We start from the raw sequence: 12860 nt of genomic DNA on the forward strand, positions 1-12860 counted from the left end.
GAACAGCAAAGGTCGACCTGGGAGGTAAAATACCACCTAATTAACAGCCGGGTGGTCCAGTGTTCGGTAGTTTGATTCGTTCTTTTACAGGTTGAATTTCTAATGTACAGATGGCATAAAATAAACAAATTCTGCTGGTTATTCCACATGAATCAGGTAATCCATTCCAGGGTGGTTATAGTCTCTGAAAAGGGCTGCCTTGGCAACAAATATTTCCAGGTAATTGTAAGGTTCTGTTACACAGGGGTCTAGATTTAAGGCATTGTACACACCGGCTAAGCCTAGTGGGAAGGAGTGGACTGCTGTATTTCAGAGGGGCTGCCGTAACATGTTTCTCCTCTGACAGAGGGGGGGGGGGGGGGGGGGGAAGTGCCATGAGAGGGTGTGGAGTGAGTCGCTGGAAGCTCTTCTCGAAGATAACTAAAATGATGTAAGCTCTGCTTGCTAGACAGGTTATTGAGGCAGGACATGTGACAGAGGAACACGGCACACGATTGCCAACTCCCTTTAGCTATGAAAGGCACAGGTGGAGCGTTTTGGAGGCGTTAGGACTTATTCCGGGCCTAGCTGTAGATCCGTTGCTACTTGCTAATTCCCTTTAACTGACCCGCTGATCTAGAATCCAACTATTTATGAAGGTAAACAGTGCGAGTATTGACTTGTCAGGTATCAGGTATCCATCCGTCTGGATGAGTCACATTATTTAGAAGTATGTTTTAGTGTAATTCCAGAGAGTTTTACAGCCACTTAATTGAGTGAGATTTAACACTGTGTTGTCATTGATAATGTGAGAAGATTTTTTTTGTTTTTCCTCGCTTACTGCACCTTGCTACGCTAAAGTGCTATGAAAATGAATACTATCAGTTTCAAATTTCTGAAGGAACTATGGAAACATTTTACATACAACACATACGTGTGTGTGTCAATTTGTGCGTTGTATTTAGATAATTTTTTAAATGGACACTATACATTTTAAAGAAGCAAACATAAAATGATATGTTGGAATCAGTGATGCGTTATGATGATTTGCTTTGCAGACCAGTAGTATTGATTTCTGAACAGCCATTCATTCACAAATCCAGCATGCGTCCTTCCTGCGCCGCTTCCCTAGTCACCAGTTCAGTGAATGAACTGGCCTTCTGAGAGAAATGTGCTCAGTACGCATGAGTGCATATTATATTGAATCCACTGCTACTATGCAGGTCCTAAGATGGGTTCATTTTGGAAGCTACATAGATAAGCTTAGAAAACAGACTCATAGAAAGGGATTCGAGCCCAGAACGATATGATGTCTTTCTAAAAAATTGCTGGATTCTACCCTAAAAATCAATCAAAATTAGATCCGATTTTCCTTTTTAATGGCTCAGCTGCTATATTAAAATTAAACTGACCATCTACCGTGTCTAGAGAGTTACCTGTTTGATCAGCATGGAGAGCCCTGTCTAGCTTACAGTAGCTGCCTATTTCTGTGAGAATTCTATTAGTCAAACTATCTACGGCAGTCGCTCCAACCTCCAGTTGTCTGAGAACTAAATTTCCTATGATTTTGCTCCATTAAAGATCACACTTTTTACCAGGCGGCCCTGCAAAAATAGGCAACATGTGAGATTCTAGCTCTTTGACGGGGTTATTCGCAAAAGCATGAATTGTAAGGAATTTATTTAGGCTGCAATAAGTCAGCCAAAGTTCCATTTAATCGAATTTGCCTGCAATCTAAAATGCACTTTGAATTCCTAATAATTCACATTTTAGTGAATTTCCCTTCTTTCTCCTGGGACATTGCTGACATTGGTCTATAACAGTGGCTATGGTGAGGACCTCCAGCTGTTGCAGCATGTATAAAGTGCTCCATGCTTTGGCGACCTTAAGGCAAAAGATGCATTGTAGTTAAACAGCAGCTGTTGATCTGCATTTTACCACCCCTTGTCTATAACTGGTGGATGGTGATTGGATCAGTTAAAAAAAAAAAAAAAAAAAAAGACCTCACAGGGATATGCCAAAAAATGCCAGCACCCCCTAAGGTCTGAGGTTACATCTCTGTTATATAGACACTTGTTTCTACAATCACTGGCTGGAACTAAATAGACGCGGTCACAGATTTTGGTAATAAAGTACAGGGAGGCATCCCTTCTATTGTCTGACTTGGTTTTACAAACATTGCAGTGTAATGGGGAGTCCCAGGGTAAATGTGTTTAAAGTTGACTTTGCTGATTGTCTCGAGAGGCGTTCGTGCTGCCGTGAATAATTTATAGAGGCTTGAATGAGCTCATTAGTCACCTTTTCAGAGTTTAAATGAGTTTTGCGGTTGTCATTCTGTGAGCATTCTGTTCCACTGTTTAGAAAGATAATAGTTTGGCAGTTGCCAGCTCCTGACCGGACGGACGAACGCTTTTCAAAATCCCATCTGGCTTTCATCCTTCACTGAGACTCTCATTAAGGCCGCGTTGCTATCTTCTTGTAACGGGCGCAGGAGCCTTGGCATCACCAGTCATCTGGTTTAAAATGCAGTTGTCTTGAGGAAGAGACAATAATGACCTGCTTGATACGGTCGAGTTTGATTGTGAATAATATTTTGGAAGATTTGTAAAGCTAGTATACAAAGTGTCTAATTTCTCACTTTTGAAGCTTAATTGTGGATAATAGACCAGGGCATTGCAAATCTTAAGGTCAAATAATACAGTTGGAAAAATAGTTTTTCATTTCAGCTATTTTGAACTACATTTTGGAATGTCTATATCAATACTATACAATTTGCAGTTGAGGATGATTTTGAAAACAACTTACAATTCAGTCGTGGCCAAAAGCCCCCAGACACAGTGGGGAGTTTCTCCATAATCCCTGCAGAAACCTTTCACCCCTTCCCATGACTGATGTAGGAATTTGTATTTTTTTTTTCCTTTTTCCCAATTTAAAATTTTTTCTTTTTTATTGGTGCCTGATCTCTATTCAAGCCACTGCCATGTTAAGTATCCTGGCAGTGATGTATATTCTCTGCACTCATGTACCCTTTCTTCTTCCTGCATGCCCACTGTTCCTATTCCCCCTCGGTCATGGCGCCACTAATGAATGGATGAATCGCAAAATTTTACAGGAATGATGCGATGGGCAGCTGAGTATTCTGGGGGAAAAGTGACTTGACAAAGGAAGCTCCACCCTTTATTAAATGGAGGAAAAATACATATGACAAATTAGTCTCTATATCGTATATCGAAAAGAAGAACAGATTCGGAGAGAGATGAGAAGAGGAAACAGTTGGAGAAAGGTAAGTTCAGGATAACAGAGCGGCTTTAAATCTTACAGGTGTGCTATAGAAGGGCCATCCAAAATGGCTTGCATGGGGGCAGCTCAAAATGTAGAACTTGACTTGGGTCTCATGGCTGTCAAATTCTGAACAAACTTTTATTAAAATTTTTAGACAATATTGCTGGGCACATTATATTCACCTGACTCCATGACAACAGCCCACACTATAAGTTGTTTACTATCAATGCCTTCCTCGGTGCTTCAGAGACCCCACTGACACTGAGATGAGTCTAATGAAGGTGTTTTGCAGAATATATATTAACAGTAATTATATTACAGTTAACGAATGGTTCACCGAATTAGTACTGTGTGCATAATTTGGATCCCTGTCACAAAAAGGTTAAGAACCACCTTTATAGTGAATAAAAGTCTTAGCAATTCTTTTTTTGTACTATTTTAAATAAAGGCAGATTAATGTTCTTTAATGATTTGCACGAGCCACCTGGATAATTTCTAATATAATTTTGCTACGGGCTAAAAATGCAATTATATTTCTGGTTAACCCTGGGAGTGCTGTAGTAATGTGCAAAGTAGCTTGCATTGCCATAAACAGAACATCTGAAGGTATTGCTAAAGCAGCAGGATTAATTAACTAACTAAAATATTTCTCCCAAAAGCTTGTCATTAAAGAATTCTGTTAGTCCAATAAAAAAAGGTATTACAAGAAACAAATTTTATTTCTTCTTTTTTTTTTTTTATATTTCTGGAATTAATTACAAAGAACAAAAAAAAAAAAAAACACAAAACCTGCAGATAATTTGTGATACCTCAGAGTGCTGGGGTTTCATAGTATTATTTGATTTATTTATTTTTAATGCAATGCCTGTTTCTGCAACCAACAATTTCATTTTGTTACATTTTGTTTTCCTTTCATTTCTCCTGCATGAAAAAGACAAACCAAATTCCCCCAACTGCCTCTGACAGGATTTCTCATTAAAGTGTAATTTTTTGGGAATTCAAACAAAGTGATTTTTTTTTTTAAATATATATTTTTAGGCCAAAATAGTCAAACTGAAACCTAGCTGACTTCTATGATTTTTCCAATTCAACTTATTTTAGACTAAAGTTTGAAATTCATCTTCCCAACAATTTACACTTTTTGGAATAATCCTGTCATTATCCCAATTTGGGGTAATTTACATTTTTGGAGACTATTTGATTTCCTATACTTTGCAAATAAAAAAAACCATGCACAGGAAAATGTCCGAATTGCTTGGAAAGATACTGGCACACTGTGAAAATACCTGAATAACAAATTTGTTTTAAAATCAGGTATTTTACCAGAATTGTGTGAGATAAGGCACATTTGGAGCTTAGTAAATGATTGCAACCAAACTGTAAAATTGTATATATTTTTTTTTCCCACCTGTTTTGACCTACATTTTTGAAGTTAGTTATCAGCACACTGCAGCCTACTGTTTAGTACAAAAAAAAAAAAAACACACACACCCACAACATGTTAGCAGAAGATGTGTCTCATTCATGACCCATTCTTAAATGAAAGTAGTTGCCTCCTTCCCACAAATATGCCAACAAAAATGTAATGCCAGAAGTGTGCCCAACACATTACTGCAACGCACTTTGAACCCATCATGGCATATGCATGGTTAAAGAGGCACTGTGAACACCATGACCACTGCAGTGCGTCCGTCGTTTTAGGTTTTCTGTGTTTACTGTTCTGGAGTAATTTGGCAAAACCAACAAATGGACACTCATGCCATCCATAGCTTGTCCACTCTAAGAAACAAATGCAAATTAAATTATCAAACGCAAGTCCATCCAAACAGTGGATTGTAAATAAAGTTTGAAACGCCTTTGTCACTCCCTCCCCCCAAAACATTAGGCATTTCATAAACAACATCTCTATGAAATGTTCATCAAGACTGTGTTAAAATTTCATTGAAATTCCATGTACTCTCGAGATATATAATAAGACAAAGTATGGAATATTTTGTCTTGTGGTAAGTCTACAAGTTGATCAAATGTGACAAAAGTCACTCAGAGCTACCATTGTCAAGTTTTGCCACTTCCCCCAGATGTCGGTGGGAATAAGCCATTGTCCTGCTCGTTATGAGATACTATCTATGGGGGTCCTAGCAGTCTCACAGAGTCCTCCAAAGACAGTGTTGTACTCTCGTGCTTGTGTAAGCGTACGGCACTGACGTGGGCTCCTGGCATGTGAAGTGCCAGGAGCTGAAGATTTAACATAGGTGGCGCCCCCGTGGGAGACATCATCAGCCAGTACAAGTCACCTCTGCTATAACCCAAGACCACTGCGTACCAAGCGGTAATGTCACCATGATGGGGGCAGAGGGGTTCTTTATAAAATATGCAAAGACCTTAAGATGACTTAACCAAAAGCAATTGTACACTGAACCGCACTACCCAAAAATAAACCATGTGATTTGATTTAGGTGCTGGATCCCAGTTAGTTTTGGCTCAAGAAGCTACCAAATTTTAGAACAATCAAAAAAGAAAATATAGGAGTACTCATTGAAGCTGACAGTGTGCAGTAAGTATGGTAGTCCCTGTTGTACAGCACTGCAGAATATGTTGGCGCTATATGTATAACAATAATAAACCCACAGCAGTCGATGTATGCAGTTACACCAGCAGAGTGGGCTGTGTCCTGCCACTTCTCACACTTTACACAAACAGTTGACTGACTCACTTTCCAGAGCTGCTGAGCACACAGCACATGGGAGCAGCCTGAGCTTCCCTCCTCCCCTCCAACCCTCAAAAAAGGAGCCATTTGTTGTGTCTTGTGCTGGGTGTGGGAGGGTTCTCAGGATCTGACTTGTACAAAGTCTCAAAACAAAATGACCCCCAGATAAAGGAGGGGACTTCTTATCTCCAGTTTGCAGGAGGACAGGGAGACTTGGGCAATGGCTGCCTCCAACCTTCAATCTGCCTGCTGCATGTTTTCCCTGGAGAGCGGTTTGGGGGGACCTTGGGCTTCGCTTGAGGGGTTCAGTGGAAGGACTTAACAACTCATCTGGAATGTTTTTCTGGGCGGAATTTTTCAAAGTTCTCTGACTTTTTACTGGATTTTAAAAAAATATTTCAAAGACGTTTTGAAATCACCACCAAGAGAAGGGAAGGTATCCTCACTCACGGGGAGCCCTAATGTGACAGCTTGGAGAACACTGCCATTTCTGGACCCCCACCAGCTTTGATACCCAGTGAGTACGGAACTGTCCGGCACTGAAAGGGTTAATTGAGACCTAGCCTCCCTTGGGTGTGGTGTGGGCAGCGCAAAGGGTTAAATAATACTGGAGGTGGGGAGACACTTTTGTCAACATTGGTTAACAAAATTGAAATCTCAGAAAACCATACAGAATAGAACCGGTAGGTAGATTAGTGAGTTACATTATTACTTTGCTTGGAATGTTGTGAAATCCAGGAATTGTTGTCTTGATGGGTTTGAGACATTGTCGAAGGGGGTGATCTATTGATCTGTTTCCGGATTTAGTGGTGTGATCTATTAGCCATTCTCCAGATTTGTAAGCCCTTTCCCAGATGTTTGTTATTGACCTGTAATAAACCCTCTTTGAAGGAGTTGATTAATTTTGGTTTGCCCTCCCCATCCAATGTCAGCATGCCAAGATGCATACATCCACTTTTTAGTATGTTTAACTCCTTCAGTGCCAGCAGTCTAGCTTTCTCTGATGTGCTGCAGTTTCTTTTACCTAGATTGCCTGTTCCCCTCCCTCCTCCCCCCGGGTGTCTCCTCCCTGTCTCTGTGCCTCCTCCCTCCCCAAGCCCACGTTTCTACCCTCTGGTCATGTGGGGTTTTGTTAGCGCTGGAAACCCCCACCCAGCCCTGTCCTCTGGAATTAGCCCACGTGTCCGGGCTGAGCTGTGCCCCCCTCCTCCATGAAGAAGGAGGCTGTATATTGGGGTTCACTGCCAGGTGAGTGGGTTCGGGGGGTTGGATGAATAGTAATGTTTAGGGAGAGCTCAGCTGCTTAAAATGAGGCTATATTGTGTTTTGCCTGTGAGCTGCCTGGCAACTTTTTGAGATCTCGATGGCTCAGATCTTTAATAACTTTCTTATCTTGCTCAATCCATCTAGCCTGGCTAAGTGTGATGATAGTTGCAGTTCAATAATTGCTGTGAGCCTCGCTCGCCGTCTCTCTCTGCGTTGCTGGTGGGGATAAGGGGACTAACTAAATCCTCTGCTGCTGCAGAATCTCTTGGACAGTAAATCAGACCACACATTATCTTGACAATGCCTCTCAGTTGATGCTTGACTTATAGCCCGTCATGGTGCTGCAGGAGCCCTTATTTAGTTGTGACTATGTATACTTTGTAAGGCACAGTACAGGAGGGGGGAAAGCAGTTTTGGAGTTTCCTAGCAACAAGGATTGACTTGTAGCTTAGCCAATCCCCAGCCTTTGCTGTGCAGCCTTTGTACAGTAAATAAGTGTGTTGCAATATTGAGTTCAGGGTGCAGTCCTCCCTCCCACCCACCCCCACTTTGCCTGCCTGTGACAGGTCTCTCTCTGCCTCTTGCTAAATTTACTACTGATGAAGTGCTCTGTTTGCACAAAGCTACAGCACTTTTATCCTCAATAAACCAGCCTGAATAGGAGGCATGCCTCCCCCCTGTTGCCCTCATTGTGTTTGCAAACCTGTAAACACACAGACGAAATTGTGAGGTCTGAAAGAGCAGCTTTTTTGTGTGATTTGTGCGAGAATTATTTGTGTATGCCCCAACGATTAACCCATTGTACACATGCATGATAAGTTAGCAACCATCAAAAATCCTTGTATGTTGGTCTGTCTGTCTGTCTGTCCGTCTGTCTGTGCGTGTACACATTGTTTACATAGTTCTCATCCGCTCCTAACCTGTAAAACTTACATGTAGGTTAATTTGCAGGGGAGATGGTGTCTTACCATAAATACCTTTTTCCTAAAATATTTGATCAATTTTATTGAAAAATATTTTTTCTTGTTTTGCTAGGTGGCTGGATTGTTGAATTTTAAAAAAAATATTTTTTTTAACCAAATCAGGAAATGTAGAGTATTGCTAAGGGAATGGAAGATTTTACCGCAAAATAGTTGAGCGTAAAATACCCCAATTTTTCCAGCTTTGCTATTTTTGCTTAAAACGTAACAATCACTTTGAATTTGTGACAGTTCACACATCAGTGACTAACCGTGATATACTTTTCTTGTATGATACTTTTTATTCAACATATCATTTTTTAAAAAATTATTTTATTTTGTGCTTTGGTTCCAGAACCAGGTGTGTGGAATGTTAGACTGTGATTAAGTGATGTACATATTTGTTAAGTTTTATTCCGGTATATAGAACTTAACAGACGGCTTGTAATGACAAAGTGCTAAAGCAGTCTCTTAGGGAGGTTAGTGGCAGATAAGCAAATTAAACCGTAAGAGAGCAGTGTGTTGTCATAGCAACAGTGGAATTAAATTACTTTACTGTCGTCCATGATATCATTTTCGTGTTTAGAGGCTCATGGGACACAGAACTTCCATCTGCTGTCGGAGCAGCATGTGGCCCGTATGTGTCCAGTGTACTACCTGGTTCAAAACCGACTACATTGGTTTTCTTAGTAATCTGTCATGAAACTTTGTTACTTCCTAGCCTTCTGTGTTTTTCTTATTCTTATGAACCCAGCCCTCTATAAAACCTCTTCCTGTTTTAACAGCCTTATTTTACGCTGTTGTAAAACAATAGGCGTTGCTGTAAAATGGCAGTTAAATGATGCTGTTCTGAAACTGTCTACAGTTGAGCCATGGCATAAGGATAGCCTAGGTTAATATAAGAGAGAAGATTTTAAGATTGTAAATACATACAAAGGGGTGGCCAGAAGGTTGTTGTCCACCAATGCTACACACTAAACAACTAGGTGGTACTATTTTAGAGAGTAGTAGATACTTTGAAGAAGTGGCCAATAAAGGCTATTGCATAATGAAGTTGAATAGGTGTGTAGATTTATTTGTATTTTATTTTTTTTATTAAATGTTTACATTTGTTAGAGAAGATGTCTGGTGGTTATAAGACTGACTGTCTCTAGACGTACTTCCTTATTGAAGACTTTAGATTTTTCGAACATTTTGATTGAAGACTTTTTTTTCTATCTCTCTCTCTCTCTCTCTCTCTCTCTCTCTCTCTCTCTCTCTCTCTCTCTCTCTCTGAGAATCATTGGATTGACAAAGTGCATCAATTGCACCGTACGTGCCCAGTCCTTCTCTATGAGAAACGTTGAATTGGACCAGCCATCGTAGTTCCGAGGAGACTGGCCCAGCCAGCACTGGATTAAGTTAATACAAAACCGCACTCTAACATTATACTTTATTTCCTTGTGTTCCTTTTAAAAGCCACGGCGAATGCTTGTCATGGGCATAAGATGATACTGAAGGGCAATAAACAATCCGTGTGAGATTTTATTACAGGCAATCAGAGTGATTAATTGTCCCTTATCAGCTGGCTCTGATTGTTTCCATGTCACTTATAAAGCTGGATTAAATGACACTCTGTTGATCAGTAAAGTGTGTATGTATCGGAATATTTTATTCACTAAACAGAATTAAAAACCTAGTATCAAACTTTAGGCTGTTATGGCTGATTATAGCAAAGTTGGCCTTTTTTTTTAGTCACAGTTTTACTATATTATCTTACATTTTTCAATGGAGTTTACAGTTCACGACAAATAAGATAATTGTTTTTATTTTTTAATAAACCTTTTTGTTTATGGACGTCTTGTTCTTGATTAGTCAGTTATTCCACTTTTATTGCGTTTCTTGTTCTTAATACATAATATTTCCCAGAATGCACATGGCTTCTTCCATAGTTTTTTATCATTTTAACTGTTTACCAGGTGTGGTTTTTTTCATTTTTTTCCTTTTAAATAAAAAGCAATGAGGGAAGAGAAAAAGACAAATGGGAAGTGTGGCTGTCACTTGAAAAACATTGGCAAAAATACCTTATAAACAAATGTTATGTGGAAGGGCAAAAATGACTTATTATAAATAGTGCTATTATGAAATGGCAAAAAGAGTTGCCTTTTATGTTTTATTGCTGTATGAAAACCTGCATATGTTTAGGAAACGCAGGTAATGAGTTGAAAGGAGAAAAAAAGTGAAAAAAATAACAAAGTGGAGCTGTATTATGTTGGCGTGTTCTTTCGACCAATCAGAATTCATCTTAACTAAATTCAGGGTAAGTGTTCCCTCCCCCAACACATTTCAGATTCTGATTCAGGTTTTCCCCCTATCTAAGTTTTGTAGCAGTAAAAATGTTTGGTTCATTTTTCAATTTCGTAAAATCCAGTGAAACCCTGACTCTGTTAATTCATTAAACTCTAATATTAATTACTATCTGATTTAGGATCCTAGACCACTCTGTGAGCCGGGTGCAGCTCTAATTCAGCTTCAATGTGTCTATATAAAAAGATTGAAAGGCAGATTCACAAAATAATTGCCTCATATGTTTTTTTTGGACATGTGTCCACCCCAGAATTGCTTTGACAAATAAGGATACTACAGAAAAAATACAACATGAAAGTAATCAGTAGAAATCTTCTATGGCAATTCCTCCAAATTTAGGATAAATTAAACCCAGTAAGTCAGCTGTATAAATACTAATTCTAGGGCAAAGTTCTCCATTTGCATTAGTCAACAGGAATGATATGTTGAGTTCCACATTAACCTTTTCCCCAGAATTGCTATTTATACATAACACGGAGCTTGATAAATTTAAAATCTAGGAGCCAGCAAAGAAAAGTTAGGAGCCATGCTTCTTAATGTCAAAAATACAATTCTTAAAGGGACACTATAGTCCCCAGAACCACTACAGCTTAATGTAGTTGTTCTCGTGTCTATAACCTGTCCCTCCACACTTTCAATGTAAACCTCGCCTTTGCAGAGAAAAGGCAGTATTTACATTGTTGCCAGTAACACTTATAGTGAAACTCACTCATCCTGGGGCAGTGCTGCACAGTACGCAGAACCTATGTTTAGTGTCTCCACGCTCTGCATGGAGGCGCTGAATGTTCCCGATTCCCCCAATTCAATTAATCTCTATGAGGAGTTAATAAAAAAGAGGTATCAGCGCTAATATTGAAGAGATGTACAATTAACAAACAGCTGCTTTTACACCATAAACTTATCTTATATAGTAACAATTGTGAACCAGTGTAATGGTGATAATCTGTGATTTTCAGTGCAATAAGAAATTATAGGTATAAAAGTGTGTGTGTGTATGTATGTATGTATGTATGTATGTATATATACCTTTTAGACTTTTTATCCTATATTGGGGTCCGAGTGGTAAAAGTGTAGTTCCTTAAAAACATAAATACAAAAACCATTTCATAGTGTAAACCGTATAATATATTGTAAAATAAAGTAGAGTAAATTCCCCACTCACAATTTAAAGAGCTAAACGATTAAGCTCAGTTAGTGCGCTTTTAGGGTCCGTAGAGGTGACCCTCTCCCTTCTTTAGATGGTATGCTTTAATTCTTTATCCTATATAACAGATGGAAAAAGGAGCACATATGGTGCAACATTGTAGATCTTATTTTATATAGGTGGTCAAGTAAATAGGGTACTTACAAACCCTGAACCTTCAATGGCATATGTGGTTAAGGACCACACTCTTTCTTTAAAAATGTAGCAGGAAAAAGTGCCAATAGTGAGCAGTAAAATGTTGTTAAAATATATAAACTTTATTACATTAAAAAAAGGCTGTAAAAAAATAAATAAATATATATATATATATATATATAACAACAACACTATATAGGCAAAAATAGTCCAGTATAAAGAGTCTGTCTCACAGTTTCTCCAGGACAAGTTTTGCCGTATAGGCTTCCTCAGCTGGATGAAAAGTCTTTTACACTATAATTTCTTATTGCACTGAAAATCACAGATTATCAACCATTTTTAATATAAGCGCTTCACCATTACTCTATGAGGAGTTGCTGATTGGCGCAGCATGGCTTTTTTCCCATGGGAAAGCATTGGATTGGCTGAGCTCATAAAGATTGATGATCGCAGTTATGAAGGCAGGGCCAGCTGCGGCGAAACCAGCACAGTTTGGGGGGGTGGGGGGAAAGGTGAGGGGAAAAAAAAAAACGTACCCATGTGATTAGAGAGGGACCGGTCACCTAAACACTCACTCACTGAGACACACAAACACTGACACACTAACATTCATTACCACTGCAATAACAACACACATTAAGGTGACCACTCGGCGTCCCTACCTGGAGCTGGAGTGGTTCGGGGTCCAGTGGGGCTTCAGTCTGCTCCCTGCTGTGCTCCATAGAGCGCTGTTTATTGATGCCGGGGCTGGAATTACATCATATTCCAGATCCTGGAATCACTGCAGGATGCGTGAGGGAGCAGAGCAGGGAGGTTACAGCTCTCTTGCGCGCCTGCCTCAATCCTCCAGGAGCCTCCCGCTCGTGCGCACACCCCACGCTCTTCCTAAGCAGGATGACCGACCGACCAGCCGCACGACCATGCTCTCTATCAGCTGGCTGGCCACACATGCTCTCCCTTTAGCCGACCAGCCGCATGCCCA

At 39.7% G+C, this 12860-nt stretch overlaps 1 protein-coding gene across 6 annotated transcripts in view; it reads left to right on the top strand.

Annotated features, from left to right (window-relative positions):
- FOXN3 (forkhead box N3) overlaps positions 1 to 12860 on the top strand; it is a 220076-nt gene that overhangs the window by 121489 nt on the left and 85727 nt on the right. For 2 of the 6 annotated variants that reach the window (XM_063440078.1, XM_063440083.1), the window contains exon 1: positions 7106 to 7216. The exons of 2 other annotated variants lie outside the window; for them this stretch is intronic. The gene's annotated coding sequence lies outside the window, so the exon portion shown is untranslated. Of the gene's footprint in view, positions 1 to 596; positions 639 to 6411; positions 6486 to 7105; positions 7217 to 12860 lie in introns of those variants that run through there. 2 more of the 6 variants (XM_063440082.1, XM_063440080.1) reach the window with 2 other exon arrangements.

Source organism: Pelobates fuscus, chromosome 13 (assembly GCF_036172605.1).
Source record: "Pelobates fuscus isolate aPelFus1 chromosome 13, aPelFus1.pri, whole genome shotgun sequence".
Classification (NCBI taxonomy): Eukaryota; Metazoa; Chordata; class Amphibia; order Anura; family Pelobatidae; genus Pelobates; species Pelobates fuscus.